At 39.5% G+C, this 22,955-nt stretch overlaps 1 long non-coding RNA gene across 1 annotated transcript in view; it reads right to left on the bottom strand.

Annotated features, from left to right (window-relative positions):
* Positions 1–491: 491 nt before the first annotated feature.
* The window catches only part of LOC144369831 (uncharacterized), a 78,950-nt gene continuing 56,486 nt past the window's right edge, over positions 492–22,955 (bottom strand). The window contains exon 2 of the long non-coding RNA XR_013429624.1: positions 492–639. This is a non-coding gene — a long non-coding RNA (uncharacterized LOC144369831). The remainder of the gene's footprint in view (positions 640–22,955) is intronic.

Genomic DNA, 22,955 nt, shown 5'->3' with positions numbered 1-22,955 from the left:
AAAAGAAATGGGGGCAGAGCCATAGAAACACTCCAGTCCCACTCCCATGTGAGTTTCTGCTGAGGTCCCCAGGGCTGCTCTGTGTCCAGATCCACCTTTTACTCTGGCCTCCAGTGAGCCTGACCCTTCTAGAATATTCAAAAAGCTTCCACTTCCATTAGAGACTGTCTACATCCTTGTGGTTAATCGCTCTGACTTAAATTTCTCCAAGAAATACTAACTATGGCTTCACCCTCTGCTTAGGACTAGCTCTCATATCTCAGACACAGGGAAAGGTACCTAAATTCACCTCAATCAATCCAAGATAAAAAATCTGGACAACACCCCACTCCAAGTTCTTTCCCCACTCCACTTCCATGGAAGCTCCAAGCCCTGCCAATTCTAACTCACTGTTTGCTTCGTATCCATCTAGGTGTCTTTATCCTTATGTGAATTGTCTTTTCCTTCGTATTAGTCAGCATGCGCTGCCATAACAAAATGATACAGACTGGTCAGGTTAAACAACAGAAATTTATTTTCTCACAGTTCTGGAGGCTACAAGTCCAAGATTAAGGTGCCAGCAGGGTTGGTTTCCGGTGGGGCCTCTCTTCCTGATTGTAGATAGCTGGCATCTTTCTGCATCCTTATGTGGCCTCTTCTCTGTATGAGAGCGTGGAGAGAGAAAAAGAGATCTCTGGTGTCTCTCTCTCTTCTTATAAAGGCACCAGCCCTACCAGATCAGGGCCCCACCCTTATGACCTCATTTTATTGTACTTATCTCCTTAAACACCATGTGTCCAAATAGAGTCACATTGGGGGTTAGAGCTTCATTGTACGAATTTGGTGGGGGGACACACTCTGCAAACCTGCTCCTCCTTTATTTCCCATTCTACAGGACATTTGAGCTAAGAACCTGGCAGTCACCTCCACGGCACCCTCATATTCATGTCAAATCTGTCTTATTTACTTCATATTCTCTGGTTCCAACGGCATAGCCCTAATTCAGGCCCCTTCCACTGTTCAGAGATGCAGGGAACAGAGTAGAGGTCCAGACTGGAGGTAAAGCACCACCCAAGGCAGAGGAGTGGCCTCTCAATGCGTCCAGGCTGTGTTCAGCTCCTTATCCCCGGATGTGTGTGGGATGCCTTCATGTCCTTAACTGGAGCTATTTATGTACATTTCTCTTCCATGAAAACCAATGAACCAGACTCAAATGCTCCCTGTCTGTGCCTTGATGGGCCATCACTCCCCTCCACCCATCCTGCCCTCCAGTTACTAGCTGTTCTTTCCTTGACAACACTGTCCCTCGTCCTGCATACCTTGGCTCCAGACTCCCTTGGCCTGACATCCTCCTCAGCCTCTTGCTCAACAGCTGAACCCCCAGAGATCTTTTGGGAATGGTTTCCCATGTTACCTCCTCTTAGAGAAACCTTCTCTGGCTTCAGCAGGCTGGGTGTCCCTTTCTCTACAGCAAGACGTGTAATGGTTGACTGCACAAATTGAGACACAGTCACTTGTGTGTCGTGTGATCTCAGGCAAAAATGCTACACCTCTCTGTGTCTACGTCTTTCTTTGTAGAAGGGAGGGGATTGACGTGTGAATGAAATGAGGTGATCTGGCTGAAGTGCTTAGGACAATGCCTAGCATTCTGGAAGTACTCATGCGTGTTAGCAACCACCTCGATCCTACCAGGACTCATGGCTCCACCCATCATCCAGTCTCAAATCAAGTCCCCCAAGCCATGTTCTCAGACTATCTATGGAAAATCTCCCTGTGTTTCCCTGGCACTTTGGGGAGACCCTCATCTTAGCAGTTACATGTATTATAATTGCTAGTCTTCTCCTTAACCACAGTCCTTAGGATTTTATCAAAACAGAAGGACTTATTTATTTTTGTATTCACTTTAGGTAGTATCATTACTGGCACACAGAAAGTGTTCTGTAGATGTCTGTTGCATGTATCGTGGTTGTGGATATACTTGCTTGCATTGCCTATTAAGCTGAGCTCCTATTATTCTTAGCTCCCTGTGTCCATCTTCCTCCCTGTACAAGGAGAGACAGGGAGATAGTAAATTTAGGCTGAGCCTGGACATACAGCCGGAGAGTCTCACTGAATTTAAACACTGCTACTTTCTAGCTGGGTAAACTTCAGGTCACTTTTCCAGTCTCACTCCAACTAACTTGTACCACTTCCTTAGCCTGAAAGGCCTCCATGCATTGGAAGATTTATATCTGAGCCACCAATGTCTGTTCATGTTCTGGACATTTCTCCAAGCAACTCTCCTCTGCCTAGGAGTTCTTCCCTTTTGCATACTTGTCATCTGTTATGACCAATCTTATACATGTTAGAGACTTTCATGTAGCCATCTCTGATCTTTATTCTATGGTAATACTTCAATATTACTTTATTATAATAATACCTTCTCAGAGAGACTACAGTGTGTGTGTGTGTGTGTGTGTGTGTGTGTGTGTGTGTGTGTGTGTGTGTACACACGCACAGGTATGCACTTTTTTTTTAAGAATAGCTTTACAGGGTCATAGGAATTATAATATCTATTCAAAACCAGGGTAAAGGAAACATCACAAAGCACCAAAAGGAAAGAGAAACAACTGTACCCTAAAATATGATAGTGTGAGTCAGTTCTACTCAAAAGTTAAGCCAATTTTTCATTGATGAGCAGACAAATTGGAATCAATGAAAGAAACAGAAGTGATGAATCCATTGATATGGGTAAGACCCTTTGAAGATGAAGACAGACCTGTGAGGGTGCTAAGTCGGATTACTTTGTAATTAGGGATCAGTTCTGTTCCAGATCATCTCCATCTTTGGCAGAGTCCCATTTTATTTTTTGCAGACAATTGAATTCTTTCATTCATAACCTTTCCCTCCACAGGGACATGCTTCTGAGGGATCCCATTAAAAGGCTTGGAGAATCAGTGGAATCAGGTTGTCCTTACTTGTCATGTTAGGGAGACAAAAGCTATCTTTCTTACTGTTTTTAAACAAGAAGATTTAAATCCCCTTTTTGAAAAGGAAGCAAGCCTTCCCAGAATATACCATAAGTGTCTGAGAGGTACAGAAATCCCATCAAGAACACCCAGTGGTAAATGATAGAAGTATTCCTATCTACCTGCAAGAAATTAAATGTATACTTCTTTTTTCAGTGGCTTGTATTTTGTGCGCATTAGTTTGATTCTTCTGAATCCCACCCTACTTTTCTGGATGAGTTGGACTTCTTTATTTGCTGCTTGATGCTGGTATGGGGTCAGCATTTTTTTGTTTCCAGAATTTCTTCCCTGTGGGATGTTGGGATGTTAGTGCCAAAAAAATTTTTCTTTTCCAAAGAAGGATGGAAAAGTCAGGTTTAGTACTAAGGATTAACTCAGCAGTAGTTGTTAAACTCTTTGAATTCATTAGATGAAAGGCAAAAATAGATCTGTACTAAGTATCATTGCTATTTTTTGTTATTATTGTAGGAATTTGCCATTCCAGGAGTGTATTATTCCTGGATAATTTTCTCTTTGGATTTATGACGTTCAGTTTTATTTTAGAAAAATGTGTTTCTTTCACAAGTGTTCCTTACATTTCTTGCCCAAGATAACTCTCATATCTTGGTGGAGTCTGAACTGTGTGGCTATTCTGGTTTTCAGCTTAATACCCAGTGCTTAACACAGAACCAAAGCACAGAATGGGAACCAACAACTTTTTTGCTGAACTGAATTAAATCGAATGGTTTGTCATTTTGAAATGCAATCAAGTAGCTGAAATTAAATATCGCTTCCTCTCCCAAGTAATTCAATGCAAGATTTTGGAAGTTCTAACCATTTTCTTCTTGAACTTTTTAAGGTTTCATGATCTGTCCAAGGATCTTAGTGTTTTATCTGTGACCTAAATAAAGAGTGGGAAGGCAGTTTCCATATGGACAGTTTTTGCCGCCTCCTGCCCTGTGTTTTCCCTGGCTGTATTTCCTACCCCACCAGCCCCACACCTGCATTGCAAAGGCACCACACCAGTTCCACCCAGCTCCTCCTGTCCCAAAACAAACCATAGAACCTGCCACTCCCACTCTGCACGGCCAGGCTCCGAGCTAGGGAGGGCGAAGATGGGTATAGAGAAGAGATTTCCAACTTGTCAAATCCGTCTGGGAAGTCTGAACTTGCAGATTGGAGAGGGAGTCTGTTCACAGAGCATCTGCATGAACATTCTGTGGAGCAGCCTGTGTGCTGAAATCCATGAGGGCTGGCACTTGGAGGTTCAACTTGACTCTACAGGCTCTGTGGTCTCATCCCAAAGTCACAGCCCACACAACTGGCATTTCCTCTGGTGACTTGGAGAACATTAGACAATAATCCCCAAGCTCTGTTTTGGAGGCGAGTTTTCAAAGGGGATGGGAGGAGATTGTGACCCAGCCATCTGTCCCCCACCTCCCTGTCCAGGAAAATGTCCCCAGGCTGGTTAAGGCATTATTAGCCTTGAGGGCAGTGCCACAAAGAGCTTCTCCCTGAGGCAAAAGAGCAAGGAAGTTTCCCTTTAATTCTCTGGGAGTTAAGGAAGAAATAAAAGCAAAGAGTTCTGAGGGTCTTCTGCCAATCCTGACTCTGCTATGGAGTTCAAATACTGATCAGCCCTCCTTTGATACCACTTGCCTCATATTCTACAAATCACTTTATAAAGAGATACAGCAATCACTACTCAGGGCTTCTTTCTTTTTAGTACATTCCCCAGAACAGGGAATTGCATGGTTTCTGCTATTCCCTGGGTTAGGATAAGAAATCCCCAGGCATTTCTCAAGTGTTTCAAGAAATGTGTTACTAATTCAAAGGTGCTGAAATTGGAAAGTTATTTACATAAAAATTATATAACAACTGCTCTGGAATCTACTTACAGTTTTAATGGTGCTTTCTTGAGAGTAAGGGTACAGTCATTGTTGTAAGACCCTCCGGGGTGGGTGGGAATCAGAACTGTTGGTCCAGAGATGGAGGTTTGGTATTGCTTTTAAAACATCTTCCACAGGGAAAGGAAGAGGTGAATCCACACTTTGAGGATGATGATTGTGATTTCTTTTAATCTAACTTAATTGATTTCCCTTTTTCAACAGCATTTTAAAATAAGGAAATCTCTCATTGGAAGAAAAACAACAATGGAATTATGTCTTTTCAGAAAAATATTGTTTATGAAATCAAAATCAAGATAATCAAGGCCATCATTTTCTTAAACATTTGTAGGCTTTTAAGTTAGCACAGTATTTTAGGTCTTTTTTTTTTCTTCTATGGTCATTGGAAAATTCATTTCCTACCCATTTCCTCTCTACTTGATGAAGCATGATGAGCAGATTCCATAAGGTAATGTTAAATGAAACTCTAAATACAGCCAAAGTAATATAAGAGGAATTATCAAGGGAGAAAGTAGGGTAGTTAACAAATATAAATGGGCCAGTTCATGCATTTTTTAATATTTTTTCCCTTTGACATTAAAAAAATGAGGTAGAATAAAAAGGCAGTCGTTTATACCCTCTTGCATCTAAAACTGTTATACCTTAGAATGATACAAGTAAAAAATAATTAACAGGATCCATTGAGGGCTTAATCAAGGCCAACACTGTTTGTTCCCTGCTAATTTTGTAACTAATTTGCTGCCACTAATAAACTTTTGATAGTTCTGTAGACTAGAAGCAAAACATTGAAGGTGTAACTGCTCTGATATTTTCTTGTGCTAAACTGACCTTTGTTGGTACTGTTAAAAATCCAGGGCCTCAGCACCACATAAAAATAAAATAAAGATATTGTGTCCACCTAAAACTAAAAAATAAACATTAAAAAAAATCCAAAGCTGCATTCCAGATGTATTTTCTTTGTGAAAATAAGCAGTATTCTTTTTTCTTTTTGGTTTGAGCATAAAATTTTGATTTGAGTTGAAGGAAAAGGAAAGGAATTATTGTTTAATCTTCTTAAAAAGCATCCAGGCTCTTAATTGACCCCACCTCCATTGCCTAAGCAGTATTTCGACATAAGGACCAAGCCTAGATACTTTAAGTAATAATAGGTAATTTAGCTTTATAAGCTGTTAAGAGTTTACAAAGCACTCTTCCATGTATTATCTCATTTAAACTTCAAAACTAAAATGAGAAAGTGCTATTATTATTCATTATTTAACAACTTGACCCCAAATAACCAAGGTATTAAGATGCAGGATTAAGAATTGAACCCAAAGCTTGGATTCCAAATCCCAAATTCCTTCACTACACCACACAGCTGCCACCTAAGAACTGCAGAAGTACTACCCGGGACTCTCAGAAATCAGCTCAGTGCTTTGGGCAGACTTTCACTCAGTAACTGATAAAAACCCACTCAGATCTCTTCCTTCCTGACAACTCACAGCTCAAATGTCATGGAAAAGAAACACTTCCTACCTCTCTCGCCTTTCTCCCGCCCCCAATAGCACGCTTCTCTCCTATTCAGCCTGTCAGGCTATTCTTGCAAAGCATTTGGGACTCATAGCAAGGAGGAGGGGGGGCACATATTGCCTTGATTCTCTTTGACAATGACAACTAAGCTGTTACATTAATTGTTGAGGGGGAGGGAGGGTGCAGAGTATTCACAAAGAACAGATAATTCCCAGTTTACCTAGGGTTATGAAAGTCCTCCTCTAACTGGGTCCTTAACTCTCTCCCTGAATAAATTAGATATCTATGGTCAATTAGTTAAAAGATCATATAGAGCTGGCATCCAGGTTAATGTAAGCCAGTGCAAACCACATGGTTGGTTTATAAGACATGCTTGTTAAAGGTCAAGTGAAGGAAGGGCCCATGAGTGAGAAGAGCAAATTAGTTTGCAGGGAGAGCTTAATTTCTCTGTGACCAAAGACCCTTACCTTTGATATTTGAGAAAAGACAGATATTAGTAAAATTTACCAAATAATACAATCAGGACGTCCTCACATGTAGGTGGTAAAGCAGCTCAGTTCCAAAGAGCTAAACACACCTTGGAAAAACCCATGAGGGCCTCATGGAGCGGGGAGCTGAGTGTTACCCTTTGGGGATGGTTAGGGCACTGAAGAGCTTGTGCCTAGGAGAACAGCACACGAGGAAAACTGTGTTCTGGGAATATGGTAAGAATTGCAGGGAAATTTGAAGGAGGAAGATACTTTGGAGGACTAGAGAAGAGGAAGGGCAAAATCTGAGGGGACCTACAATGAGAATCTTCTAGAATATGTGTTGATTAGAAGGAATCCAGTGACTAAATCCTCCTCAGGGGAACTGGATTGCTTGAGAACATCTAATTTATTATGGAGGTTCTGTCTTGAGGCCAATTGAATCTTTCTGGACTTCAATTCCTTGGTCTGAAAACAATTCAGTTGCCTTCTTTCTCTAATATTAAAGAACTTGATGGTTCCTGTGATTCAGACTTTGGGAACAAGGAAAACCATGCTGCAGTTGACTTGAACAGGAAATTCTCTACCGTGTCTAAGGATGATGCATCAGTCATCCAAGTGTAACTCTACTCTGTCCTAGAATGTTCCAGTCTTCCTGTAATGATAACTTTATTATTTTCTGAGGATGTTCCAGTATACTCTGAGCCCCAGTGAAACACAGCTCCATTACTTTCTGAGAATGTCTCAATCATGCCGAGTATAACTCGATTCTCTCTGAGCTTGTTCCAGGAATTTCCATGACACTAAGGATATATATTTGCTAGACGATATTTCCAAATTCTTCACTTCTCTTACTTACAATAATCATATAAAATATTTTTACTGGTACATATCCATTACATCTATGATTCCTCAGCTTTCTTTTATAGGAATGTAAGTGCTTAATAGAGATTTCCAAGAAACTACCAAATATGAAAAAAAAAAATCCTTCTCTTACTCAATGAAGGCGAGGATTGAGCCTCATTCACTATTGCATTAACAGGAAACTGTGTTGCCCCTTGTCCCTTGCACTGGGTCAGTAAATACAATACATGTTATTGGATGAATAAATGGGTAAATGAGTAAATGAATAACTGAGTTCCAAACTTTAGGAAAACTTCTATAGTCTTAATTAAAAATATCAAGATATCATACTTAAAAAATGCCCATATCTGGTTATTTATAGACATTCTTGGATCGTATGGTGGTTGTGCATGTTAATTGGAAATTACAGCATAATCCATTTCAAATAGACATTCCTTTAAAAACATCATAGAGTAGCAAATATTGATAGAATGACCAACATGCATAATGTTTCATTCATCTCTTAAACAATAGCATGATGTGTTTGGGTCGCTGTCAAAAGAACAAATTAACCCACTGAGTGAATTTATTCTTTATGAATGTGGAATAGTGATGATGCTCAATTCTGTATCCATTTAAAAAAAAACATTGACCTCATGTTAAAGTAAGGATTTTATTCTTAGCTGACACCACTACAAGATGACAAGTGAAATTTCTTTTTGTGAGAAAATTACTTCAGGTAATTCAAGGAAAGTGAAATGTCACAGGCATGGCACAAACCAGTACATGAGTCATATTATACCCAGTTCCTTTTTATTGGTTTTGGGTGGGATTTGGTTGGAGCCAGAGTTATCAGCAGGGCAAAAGGATGCAAACCTTAGGGCGACTGTGGCAATATGATGCTCCCGTTAGAACAGGTCAGGGTGTGGGGCTCTGGCAATGGGTGAGGTGCTTGGTTGCTTCCGGGACAGGAACTGTAAAATGGAATGTGGAATTATATGGATGGCTTGGCACTGCCAACTTCTCTAGTTTTCTTTTCTTTAATGTAACTTTCAACCAACCAATCAATGATTTGCTGAGGAATGGCGCCCCATGGTGGGAAACCCTGAGATGCCAAATCAATGGGACCACAACCCACGTGACACACTTTTATTTTGTCAACTAGAGTAAATTAGATTTTAAGATGGTCAAACTCCAGGAAAAGATTAAGTACACAGAGGCCCTCCCTGAGATGGCTTAGGTTTGGAGGAAATTACTTTGAATAGTTACTACTAATGGTTGATTTTTCTAAGATATAGACTGTGCCAATGTATTGTTAGTAGATTCCTAGAACCAGTGGTTCTAACCCTGTCAGACTCAGTATCTTATTTTCACAACAAATATTTGTCCCGCAATGAAATTCATAGATAATATAACCTAGCTATCCACATAATCTCAAATTCATTAGCAAGGCCTCAGACCCAGATTCCCTTTCACTGATGCTGGGATCTGTTTCTCATTCCACCATGATTCCTTCTTCTTGGAGCCCATCTTTCTATCATCTCTTTTGGATCATAATTAATAAGTAATAAAATAATTTTAACAATGCTGCCCAACTAAGAGAAAACCAATTCATAGAGAATAAACACTCTTTTTTTCTCTCCTTTTATAAAAAGCTGATAAATAAATGAGCTGATATCAGTTTTAAAAATTAGCACCTGCTTCATGTTGACATTGGGACTCCATACTGATGCCCTTCAGGGACTCTAGTAGCCACAAGACATTTAAGAAATATTTACTCATTATTCAAAATGGGTCCCAGTCACCACATGCTTTCCCTTTGGTGTTTACAACACACACACACACACATATACACACATACACCCCCCCACACACACACCCCTTCCTAATCCTCAAGATGCAAGTGCTCTCAGGGCAGGACTTCCTTGTTTTTGAACTTGTCACAGTGCTTTGAGCATAGAAGTTACTTAAAACATATCCGTCGAAATGAATTGAATTCACCCACGCCTTCATCATACCTACCAATATGAAATTAATCAAACAACCTTGCATCAATCCCTCCAGACAGAATTTGAATGTACCATATTTCACTTTCAAGTCTGTCACAGTCTCCCAATAGAATGAAGACAAAGGTGAGTTGGAGTGAAGATCAAAACTCTCCACCTAGGTTATTCTGGTGATTTCTTTGGAGATAAAATGAAGTAACCTGAAATCTGCAGAGTAATTATGTGAGATAGCCCTACGTCATCATTATTCATTCCCAGGATAAAACTGTTTCTCCTGGGCTCTACAAGAAACAAGTTTGGCTAAGACAAGCAACCTCCAATTATAGCGATATCTTCGCTGTAGAAAAAAAAAATAAACGTGTAATTAAATTTTGCAGGTGCAACAATCCTGCCACTACCAACCATGGAGGAAATCTGTGAAATTATCCTGAGCAATTTTCTCCAGTGTAATTTGGAAATTAGCCCACCTGGAGACATAAACCCCCAGTTTCCTCTGCCATTGTCTTATCGAATTTATCTTGTCTTAAATGCTGAGAATCCTGTTGCAAAAAGAAACAGGTTTGAACACTCAAAGCTCCCCAACAGAGAAGAATATTTCAGAAGTTTGAATTCCAGGCCCATTGACTTTCACGGTGGCTTTAAAGACCATAAAAACTAACCGAAAGTACTGCAGGGCATAACTAACCTGCCAGCAAAGCATTGCAGAGTCCTGGCAACTGGGCTACACGTGCAGACTTGAACACGCTGAGCGCCTTGCCAAGGCCTGAGTTCCTCTCAAACCACAGGCAGTGTCTCCCAAGAACGGGGTGTGCATGCAAACCGGGCAGGGATGGAGAAACCCAGAGGGTGAACACCAGATCGTGCGACCCACCTTCTGGACAGAACCCTTTTTAACTTTCCTCCCGTCTCTCCCGCAGCACAGAGAGGGGAAGCTAACAAAGGCTCCAAGTCAGAACCGTGTGCTCCAGGTCGTGCAAGTCACTGTCATTGTGACCTGGGGAAATGCCTTTCTCAGCTTTGGGCTTGCTGGATAGAAAAGGGGAGTCTTTATTTGCCCAAGTGCTTTGGGATCATCCAAGGAAAGACGCTCAACTATTATTCAAATATTTGTACATTTTTTTTTAGTCTGTGCTCATTCTACTTCATTATGCTCCCCAAATTTCCCAGGGCATTTGGATTGCTCGGGAAGTTCAGAATATTATCTCCCCTTGCTCCTCATGCTTCCCCAAAGCCTCGCTGAACACGCAGTACATATCTTTTGATTACTGGAGCTTCTCAAAACAGCTAAGGATGGAGGATCTGTCAGCCAGAACATCAGGTGTTCTCTTGCTATTATTAGCATGGTTTACTTGCTTTTTCTTCATATAAATAACTGCACATTCCAGACAATCTGCATGTCTAAGTGCAAATATTTACAGAAGGAAATGCCCTCTATATACCTTAACACTGACATATTGGTATTCCTTTTGGCCATAGTTATTTCTAGGAAGGCTTCCTAATGCTGCCTGGCTAGGGGCAGGTGTCTCTTGTTTATCTTTCTGCAGCATTCGGTTCCTACATCTATCACAGCATTTATCACCATGTATCATAATTGTGTTCATTTTCCATTGTGCCATTGAATTCAGATTCCTTGAAGACAGGGGTTGTATTGTTTATTGTGGTTTCTCCTCTGTTTAGTTCATAATGCACAGTGGGAATTCAGTGTCTGTTAAAATGGTGAATGGATACCTGGGTGTGTAGACGTGTAGTAATATTTTTAATGTATTTTTGCCAATCTCTTGATTTTAGCTTACTAATTTTTAAAAATTGTTTTTATGCTTTCAAGACTTACAGATGGTCCTGGTAACCATTTTGAATAATTCAAAAAACACATAAAGGAAAAACAGAGTCTCTTTCCATCCCTCCTCATCAACCCCACTCCCTCCAGAGGAAGACACTATTAAAGGCTTTTCTTTATATTTATAAACATATATTTAATATACCAACAAAACCATTCTTGAAACATCAGGCATTATATTTGAGGTATTATTCTGTCTTGCTCTTTTATACTGAAAACACAAAACATCTCATCCTTTTTGTGTATAAGTTTAGAATTTCTATTTGTTCAGGTATTCATTTACCTACTTATTTACTCATCACATAAAATGGTTGGTACACTTGTTTCAAAAATTCAAACAGCACAGAACTCTATAAAATGAAGAATAAAATTGCCTTTGCCCATGTCAGCTCTTTGCTTGTGCCATACCTCACAGGTAAATGCTTGTAATCATGCCTACTTTTAATACTTTTGGTGGTTATCCCTAAAACTCTAAAGTATTTCTTGATTTCTCAACATTACTTAGTATCTATCAGCTTCTTGATAACTTGAGGAATTTAGTACTCTGATTCTTCCTCCTCTCTACCCTCTCATCTCTTCCTGACCTTTCTGTTGTTATGTTTTGTTATTTTAGCGGTTACATTAGTAACCTTATATAAAGCACTTACAATTCTGTATAGTCCCATCAACCTTAGTTATCAGCTACTGGTACTCTCTGTGTGCTGGGTGCTTCGCAGATGTTGAAGCACCCACTTCCCTCCAGCCTTCAAACATCTCTCAATTACACCATCCATCACTGTCAAAGTTGATGATATTTACATCCGGTCTTGAGCAGTTTCCATTTCTTCTATACAATTCCTCTACTTTTGGTTTCAAGAATTATTTTTTGAGATTTATTTATTTATATATTTATTTATTTTTTGTCGGCTAATAACACCTATCTTGTGAGTATTATAGACCAATTCTTTATGGGATATCTTTGTTATTATCTTGATGGGCTTTGTAGAATAGTTGGGATATATACATGAGCTTCTTGGACTGTCTCTGGAACTAGGTTCTCTTCTGTTCTTTTTTTAATGTGATTATTTCTTTCTGATAAATTCACAAGCATTTCTTTGTACCAACTAACCATAAATGCAATGCTGTCTGTTACTTGAATTGTGTTGGAAACAAGCTAAAGATGTGAGGAAAAGCCAATCAAGATTATTTCGCTGCCATCACTGTAACTCACTATAGTTTTTCCTATTTGCTCTCTCTCTCTCTCTCTCTCTCTCTCTCTCTCTCTCTCACCAGGGATTGACCCCAGGGGCCCAAGGGTACTTAACCACTGAGCCACATCCCTTTTTATATTTTGAGGCTAAGTTGTTTAGGGCCTCACTAAATTACTGAGACTGGCTTTGAACTCATAATACTCCTGTCTCAGCCTCCTGAGCCACTGGGATTACAGATATGCGCCACTGTGCCTCGCCTTGCTCATTTTCATCTTGCTTCCTAATAACAAAGTTTTTCTATATCAATAATGTCGCATTTTTATCCTTCCATCACTTTTACAAACTTTGGTAGTACACTGTTGTTTGTAAAAGACCCAAACGGTTTTAATAAAATATATTTATTAAAACTCTATCAAGGAATTGAAATTGCTTGTATCACAAACTATCATCACTCTTTGTTCTTATATTCTATGCCAAAGCATTGGAAAAACTATTGTCGAATTATAAAGAACTTCTAAAGCTGCATAGTTCATTTTTTTTTTAATTTGTCCCTAGCAAAGTGCATGTCTTGTAGTTCATGTTGGATTAGGTTTGCTGATCTCAACTGAACTGACCTTGGCAGTTTCTATGGATTCTCCCTTGCAGACTTCTGGGCTCTAGGCCATGGGAATACCATGGGTTTACCCACTTCTTCCCTAGGTGACTATATGAAGCAGCTCTTGAAATGTCTGAGAAACTCCCTTTTAATCCTAATTTTATATGACTTCCCTTCCCTTTCTTGGTATGCCAATATTAAATGCACCAGGGAAACTGATTTCAATTACAGTGGTTGCCTCCCCCTTCCAGTTCATCAAATTACACATACCCACTTCCGTGGAGGTTATCCAGTATAATTCTTAGTACTGGGAAGCATGAACAGGGTACCAATTACTTAAGAAGTGCTCATTAGGAATTAGAAAGCAAATATAATTACCACATGCCAATTGCATAGGAAATAAGAATGCTTTTCAACAAAGCCAAATTTATTTTATGTGTCCCATATAGCTCCCACAGGATGTGTTGTTACCTGTTTTTTTTTCACTCTACCAAATACTGAATACATATAGAAGATGGAGATTAGAAGTAGGAAACATACTAGACTGCAAACTATTTTATCTCTAGCACCTAGTTGGGCTTATAGTGATGCTTTAAACATAACTATTGGATTTTTTTTAACACCTACAGTGGAAAGAAAATTAATTTTATGCAGCATGGGATTTTTCTTTCTTTCTCTGTTTCTTACACACACACACACACACACACACACACACACACACACACACACACACCATCCAAAGGCTTGAATGTGCCAGGTGGTATTTAAGTTTACAAAAAGTTTGAGAGCTGGAAATTACTTTAGTGATTAACTCCCCACCCTAATTTCACAAGGGATAAAATTAAGATTCAGTATGATGATGCAACAATAAGGCCCCAAAGATCCTTTTGTAAGTTTATGCTACTTGGTTGTAATTGCTCTGTCTGTATAGGCAAAGGCCACATCAAACATTCCTCTTCTCTCTGCCCCAAATCGCACAAACCACATTCACCACCCCCCTGCCAAGTGTCCAGAAATGTTATGTTATACACTTACTGATCAAACCATGTTTGGTGACTTGGGGGGTTTTGGGTTTTGTTTTTTAATGTGCAACCTTAACCTTAGGAACTAATTAAACAACTATCTTCAGGTGACTATAGAGAATACAAAGGTAGATTTGCTTTTTCTTTTCCAATAACTGTCATCTGGCATGTTCAACCCAAGTTAGATAAAGAGGCTGAATTGCCTTCTTAGAATTTAGTTGTTCTCTCTTGGAGCGTACATATTATATAGAAATGTTTTGGGGGAAAAAAGCCAGATTTTCCATAAATTGCATGAAAAAAGCATAAGTAATATTTTCCACTTTCAAATTTTCCTATCTTCCTTGTTAGCACGCAGAAACATTTAGTAACGGTGGATAGTCCAGAAATGGCCAAACCAAGGCTCGAGAATAATACTTGGTGCCTAGGGGGTTTGTCCTTGACTTTTAAGGTGCAAGGAGAAAACTGAAGCCATTTTTTCCCCCCCGTTGAGCACCCTCGCATGGGGCTTAGGTCTCTGGTGCCAAGGAAGGAACACAGGGTTATCTTTTGAGTCACAGCAGAAGAATAGGGCAGTGAAGAAAATATGAGTTTCTCTCCTCTATCTACCCAGCCACATGGAGAAGTCTGCCAACAGTAACCTGGTTCTCACGGATTCTCTCTGAAGCAGCTAAGTTCCATTTTTAGTAAGGCTTTCCAAGTTTAGGAGAATTCAGGCTCCACCTGCCCAATGCCAAGTGGATGACCTGGGAAGAGAGGTGACTCATTCAGTCATCCCACCAGGTGCCAAGCTCGGTTCCAAGATCTGGGATTAGCAGGAGCATGGCAAAGCTCCCGTCCTGATTCTAGTACCCAAAACACTGGAACGTCAGGTGTCCTGGGTTCAAAGAACAGGACGCCAATGCTCTGTGCGGTGGGCGGGGTTTGCCGCCCCGAGGGGCGGAGCCAAGGGCGCCAAGCATCCGCGGAGGCTCAGAGTGATTCCTGGGGAACCTGAAGCCTCAATGATCTGTACTCGGATTAAAGGACAGGTCGCACTCTGTGTTTACCAACTCTGCTGCATTAGCAGCGCCAGGCAGCAGCCCTTTCTTTTCTTTCTCCTCCTTTCCTGTGGATTTAACCTAGGGGTCGCTTTACTACTGAGCTGCATCCCAGCCCTTTTTTATTTGTGAGACAGTGCCTGGCAAAATCATTGAGGCAGACCTGGAACTTGCAATCCTCCTGCCTCAGCCTCCGGAGTCACTGGGATTGGCGGGCACCACTGCTCTGGCCAGGACTTTGTTTTCTTCAGCAACTGCCTTAGCGTGGAGCTCGGATATGTGATTTATTACTTATCATCATTGCTGTTATTCTCCTGTCACCTCTGTTGGCATTGACAACGACAGACATTCCTGTTGATTCTAAGTCTCATTCTCAAACCACAGAAACTCACAGCTCCGAGGACATCGGAGGCTGCAGGGGTCAGCAGAGCCCTGCAGGCCGGTCCAACCCAGTGATTCCTTTTACAGGGTCAGAAGACTAAAAATGTATCCCCCCCCCCATTTTTGGTTAAATGGTTAGTAAACAAATCATTAAAAAGTATGTTTTGTGATGATATGTAAATGACATTCAAATTTAAGAGGCCATCAATAAAGTTTTATTAGAATATGGCCTTGCTAATTTTAAACATTGTCTGTGGCTCTGTTTGTGCTACAACAGCACAATTAACAGTTATGATGAGAGCCTGTGGCCCACAAATCCTAAAATATTTATGATTGGGTCCTATAAGAAAAAGGCTGCTGACCCCTGGCTGAAGAAAGTGTATGTTGTGCTCAGTAAGAAGCTGGTTTTATGTAACACTTATGACATGTGCTGGAAAAAATAGGTCTCTATATGGACACAGTCTGTGTTAAGTAAAATGAACAAAAACAATTTGAGTGCAATATGTTTGGCCCCTTGAAATAGCCCTACTAGGGTATAAACTCCCTGAAGGTAACCCATGGTCTGTTTGGCCCCCTGATGCATCCCCAGAATCCAGAACCTTGTGATCCATGGGGATTCTCAATAGACGCTTGTTCGATGAATGAATGAATATAACATCTAGGGAGCTATAAAGGAAAATATTTATAAATTTGGCACATAAATATTTAAAAAATAATACATTCTTTTTTTTGCATGGCAAACCATCATGTCCAAATTCAACAGACTAATGATAAACCTCAAAAAAACATCAAGAGCCTATTTCTTAATGAACTCCCACAAATCAATAAGATCAATGACCCTGTGGAAAAGAAGGCAAAGGATATAAATAGAAAAGTAACTGCAAATGACTCCTTAAGCCTATGAAAAGATGGTCAATTACATAAGAGAAAAACAAACTGAGATACTATTTTTCCCATTCTCAGAAAATGAGGACACACTGTACTCACAGAATTAAAAGTTGGTAAAACTTTCTAGGGAGCATAATTTGGCAAGATCTAATCAAAAATTAAAATGCATATACTCTTTGACCTAGTGATTCTAATTCTAGGAAGTCATCCTGTAGAAATAGTCACTTTTGAAATGACTCATTTGCAAAATTATTTATGAAGGCATTATTTGTAATTCCAAATATTGGAGGTAACTTAATTGTCCCTCAATAGGAAAAATATAAATTAATGCAGCTTATAAAATACCATGTAGCCCTAGTAAAGAATGAGGTAGCTTTTCATCATGGAAAGATCTTCAAGTTATATTTTTTAAAAAAGTAAGTGTGTATAGAACGATACCATTTGTTAAATAAAAAAAGAAAAAGAATTTATATGAAGTTCCATGCATAGACCACCTTTAAAAAACACACACACACACACACACAAGAAAATGGTAGTGGTGTCAGGCACGGTGGCAGACACCTGTAATCCCCAGTGGATGGGGGTGGGGTGCTGAGGCAGGAGGATCTCAAGTTCAAAGCCAGCCTCAGCAAATGCCAGGCACTTAGCAACTTGGTGAGACCCTGTCTCTAAATAAAATACAAAGTAGGGCTGGGGATGTGGCTCAGTGTCCTAGTGCCCCTGAGTTCAATCACTGGTGCTCCCCCCCAGAAAAGAAACAGAAACTGGGAGTGTTGATTGCATTTGAGAGAGGAAAGTATTTGGGGAACAGGAAGGGAGCCTCATTTTTATTTTGTACCCTTTTTTGGGTCTTATTATCATATTTAACAAATGTAATTAACATTGAAATGAGAATTGTATGAGCTTAATTTTGAAAGTAATATTGAATAAATACAGAAAAGTCTGAAAGTGTGCAAATAATTAACATTATGAGGAATTTCCCTTTTAAATTATATATTTCTGCCAGGGCTAATAGTGGATACATAATAACAACAACAACAAAAAAAGCTTAATGAGAAGAAGTGAGCATTGGCTTTTATTTAGAGATGGGAAAAAGGACTTACTATAGCAACAATGACAACTTCCAAATCATCTAATGCATATAACCTCGCTTTTGTTGTGACTTTATTCTATGCAATTGATATCTGAGATACCCTCCTTTATCTTAGAGGAATTCAAAAGCACTTGACTATAGATAAGTGACATTAAAATGGATAAAGGACTCTTTCATCTGATCCTGTTATCATCTAAATTTTTAACACAACCACAATACAGGGAGGTCACTAGTTATTTCTGTAATCATTTTGATTACACGACCTTTCCTTAATAATTGTTTTGGGAAATTTCAAGACATCCTTTCTGTTTAAATTGTTGGACTTTTTTTATCAACACAAAACCAGCTCCTAAAGAAACTGGAGAAAGGTGGTGATAATTTCAGTAATGGGAGCTACTTTCTTAATGTGCACAACAGCTACCCAGTCTCCCTTCAACTAAACACCAGGCTTACCTTGATTTTGACTTTGAGCTGTTGTTTTGCATTCTCAAGTTAACACCATCCCAAAGTTCAAGACACAAGTTCTAGGCTGGGGTAATAACTCAGGGAAAGAGAATTTACTTACATGTGGGAGAGGCCCTGGGTTCCATTCCAGAAAAATACACACACACACACACACACTGGGGGTTGGGAGGAGCATGGGAAAATTCTATATATTGCTTGGCCTCTCTGCATTTTCCAGAAGCCAGCTGGGTTTGGGGTTGGTCCTGAGGGTTTTGTCTACTTCTGATCATTCCATCATTCTGTGTGCAGAAGTCCAGGATTCTAAGGCATGGGAATGAGAGCTCTGGTGGCCCATGAATGTGCTACAATACCCTAGACAGAAATTTCTTGGAGTGGGTCTACCTGTATTGTCCAAGAGAGTAGACACTTGCCTTACAATGTGGCTAGATTGAGATATAGTGTAAATATAAAATACATACTGGGTTTTGAAGAGGAGGCAAAAAAAAAGTTGCATATCATTACTAATGTCTTTTGATGATTACATGTTAAAAATAATGCTTGGGTACATTGGGTTAAACAAAATATATTAATATAATTGTTTTCATCTGTTTCTTTTTACTTTTTTTAATGTGACCACTAGAGAACTAAAAAGTATCTATGTGACTTGTATTCTATTAGCTCATTAGCTCATTCAATCATTTCCTTCACTTTTATGCATAAGGAGATTATTAGGTGCCAGGCACTGAGCTGGGTCCAGGGGGTACCATGATGACTAAGGTACAGTCCCTGACATTAAGGAGCTTTCATTTTAGTGCAAGAGAAAGATAAGGCATGTGGAGACAAGTAGCCACAGGATGTTCTGAGAGAGCACTGAGGACTCCTGACCCAGCCTAGGTAAGGTGTGGTGATGCAGAAGGGCGGGGGAAGGTTCCTAGAGGAGATGAAATATAAGCTGAATGCTAAAAATTGTCAGGAGCTCACCAGATCAGGAGACAAGGGGACCTGAGGGGAAGGAGTTGCAGGTATGGAAAGTCACATGTACAAGAGAGGGAGGTAGAAGGTGACAGCTTCCTCCAGGGATGAGCAAGGGGACCAGTGGAGCTTGGAAGTGCACAGAAGGGACAGTAAAGATGGCAGGCAGGTCCGGATCATGAGAAGCCCTTTTTGCCAAGTGTTTCCTGCTTATGACTTTGGATGACACCTCCTGCATATTTTTCTGCCTCTTGATACCAGGCTGGATATTGATTTTTAGAGCAGAGGAGAAAGGTGCACTTAACAGGAACCCTGATAGCTCTACCTGTGTAGCCAGAACTTAATGTCTATCAGGAAGGTGATTTTCTGTTCATTTCCTGTTCATTTTGATTGCCAGCATGCTTTTGGTATCCAATGCTTCAGCAAATAAATATTTAATTAGGGTAAGATCACTACCCCTGTTGATAATTTACTTAAAGCCTAAACTCACCATCCAAATGGAATTCTTTACCTGTCCAAAGAATTCCATGTGGGACCAAGGCCCTGCAATAAATACTGGAGTCAGAAGTTTTTGCTTGGCTACTTAATGAGTGACCTTAAGCAAGGTAATTAACATGCTGGGGCCTCTGTTCATTTTTTAATGAGGGGTTTCAATTCAATGATCTGTAGTTTTCTTTGAGTTTTAACTTTCACAGTGTCTGGTTAATGGTATGCACACTAATAAAGAATTTTCTAACTGGGAAAAGTCCAGGTACAATGGCAAGAAAGCAAAAATGGAATCTCATTCAGTTTAATGGTCCAAGTCAGAGAAGTAATTACATATTTTGCAACTATTATTCAAAGTGTCACATTTTATTGAATTATGCTGTGTGATGCATCTGATATTTTTAAGCAAAATTGGCAAAATGTGAGCAATAAGCACTCCTTAGGTTGCTCCTGATAATAATTTTTAAATCTATCAAATATGATGAACTGTAGTTAAAACTTTAAAAGTATCATATTTCAATAATAGTGTTTTATAAAAATATGAGATAAGTAAACAAGACTGGCACAGTTTTAACTCAATAGATTTTCCAGTAGCTTGGGAGCCTTTTCCAACTCAAGTCAATACTCAGCAATTATCACAGAACTCCTATTTGTGGGGAATGCTCCAGATTACACTGCGAAATATAGTGCACTGTGTGGGAAATTCTAGGACAACACAGTGCAAAGCAGCAGTTCTCAAACTCTTTGGCCTCAGGATGCCTTTAGAGCCTTCAAAGTTATTGAAGATCCCCAAAAGCTTTTATATGGATTATATCTCTCAGTATTTATCATCTAAGAAATTAAAATTGAGAAAGCTTTATAATATTTATTTTAAAATTCATTAAAAATACTAAAGCCATTACAAGTGAGCATATGTAACATATTTTAGTACAAATGACCTTATTTTTCAAAACAAAAGATTTAGTGAGGAATGTGGCATGATTTTATGCTTTTTTACAAATCTCTATGATGCCTGGCTTACTAGAAGTCAGCTGGATTCTCATGTCTACTTCTGCATTAAATCTGTTGCAATATCACATGTTAATGTGGCCTCTGGAAAACTCCACTGTACAACTGAGGGAAAATGAGAGTGAAAGAGACAAATAATGAACTAACGGGCACCATGTCTAGTTTGTTGAGGAACCCTCCAGGGGTTCCAGGATCATACTTTGAGAACTGCTGGCATAGTGATAGGCTCAAAAAAAAAAAAATGTACTCTCTGGAAAACAGAGAGCTTGAACATAGGTGGAGCTTATAAGTGAGTATGGAATTAGTGAAAACTCTGCAGTCATAAAGAATGGCTAACACATTGGTCCTGGGAGCCAAATGTGGGAAAGCTAAATGTAGCAGTGAAGGGTGGCAATTGCCTTGATGGCAACTGACATTAGAAACAAGGTAGCAGATGTGTGCAAAACCCATCATCAGAATTATTTTCAGGACCTGTAAGCCATGTCAAGGAAGCAAAGCACGGACAAGGAGGAGCCCACTGGAGAGGGACTTCAAGCCAGCCAGTTGGAATTTTGCATAAGAGACAAGACTCTGCAGAGCCAAGAGAGGGTCTGAAGTTTCCTGAAAACTCTGCATGCCTTTCACACCTTCTACTATAGTAGCAGAAACCCTTTTGCAACAGAATGTAACAGGAAGCCCTACTTGATGGAGTATATAGATTAGTGTATTATTCTGGTTGAAGTGGAGAAGAGGTCCATGTGGCTTGGCTTACTTATTCTTTGTGCTGTCCCCAGTCAGAACTGGCCAACCCTGAGTCATGGCCTCCATGAGGTGAGCAGCCTCCTCTGCCACCATACACTCCTGGGGCCATGATGTTCTTTCTCACCATATTTCCAAAAGCCATTGAATCAACCATGGACTAAAACCACTGAAACTGTGAGAAAAATAAATCTTTCTTTTAAGTTGATTTTCTTGGGTATTTTTGTCACAACAATGGAGAACTAACTAATATATTCTTGTTTCATCCTCACGAACCCTTCCTGAGGTTACCTGACACATATTTATAGAAATAACAAGCACAAAGAAATGAAGGAACTGGAACAAAGGACACAGATCTCAGTGGTGGAACCCAGGTTTTCTGAAATTCTCCACGTCAAACAGTCCTATGAAGTCTATTCAGACTTTAAGTAAACTTGAAAAAGGTTAGGAAAGGCATGCCAACAGTGCTTTCAAAATATGTGGGAGTCACTATACTGGCCTGCCCATTGGGGATTCCCTTTCTTGGCCACAAAATTCCAGTTTTATTTAGGTATCTGTTAGCCACATATATCAAAGGACATTTGCTCTCTTCCTACACCAATCAAACTTGATTGATATTACCTCAGCAGAATGATTCCATCTCCTTCACAGAAATGGACACACACAGTAATTTTGGCCAGTGAGGTAAGAGGAAAATTTTCCTGGGAAACTTATATGCCATCAGCTGATAAAGATACATGGGAAGAAATAGCACCTTTTCTGATTTTGTGTATTCAGAACTACATATGATGAGCTGGATCTGTGGTAGCCTTCCTATGAACATGAGGGAAACTTCTCTGAGAAGGCATAACTAAGATTTTGTGGTTGAACTGCTGAATTACTAAACCCGGGAACAGTCCTATCTCTGTACTGCTGAAGTGACAATTTATTTTTCTTATTTATTAGAAATATATTAGGCCATTTTGAGTCTTTTATTATATGCAGCCCAAAGTATCCTAAACAAATTTTTACACTGTCCTATCTACTTAGAAAGATAGCTGATGAAGCAATATCTAAAAATGTGCTCTTGTTTGTTCTAGCAAGGCTTCTCTTAGACAACATAAACTTCATCAGGCCTTCTTTTCTGCTTGTCTGGCACATTTGTACCTGCTGAAAATGAATAGCTGTTTGCAGAACAATGTTAAAAGGTTACATGATGCAGCTGCAAATATTGACTTATTTAGGCTACTGGTTATGTTCCATTGTGGGTGAAAATGGCCTGTGTGCATTTTTGATATTTCTAACTCCAGAAACCTGGATCTATTATATACATAAAGTAAAGCATTTTATCAATAAAATTTTGTCTAGAGTCCACTTTATATGTTTTATAAGCCCTAATTTTTAAATAAATCTATTTAATTATTATTATTATTAACACATCCCCATGTCTAATAATCCTGTTGGTAAACTCCAAGTCCTTGCTGGCTTATTTGACAGACCAGGAGTGGTAATTATTTATTATCGACACTAATGGGAATATACAATCAATGGTTCAGATTAGATAGATAATATGAAAATATAGTGAAA

The sequence above is a fragment of the Ictidomys tridecemlineatus genome, chromosome 13 (genome assembly GCF_052094955.1).
Source record: "Ictidomys tridecemlineatus isolate mIctTri1 chromosome 13, mIctTri1.hap1, whole genome shotgun sequence".
Classification (NCBI taxonomy): domain Eukaryota; kingdom Metazoa; phylum Chordata; class Mammalia; order Rodentia; family Sciuridae; genus Ictidomys; species Ictidomys tridecemlineatus.
This window is presented reverse-complemented; position numbering and strand designations above follow the sequence as displayed.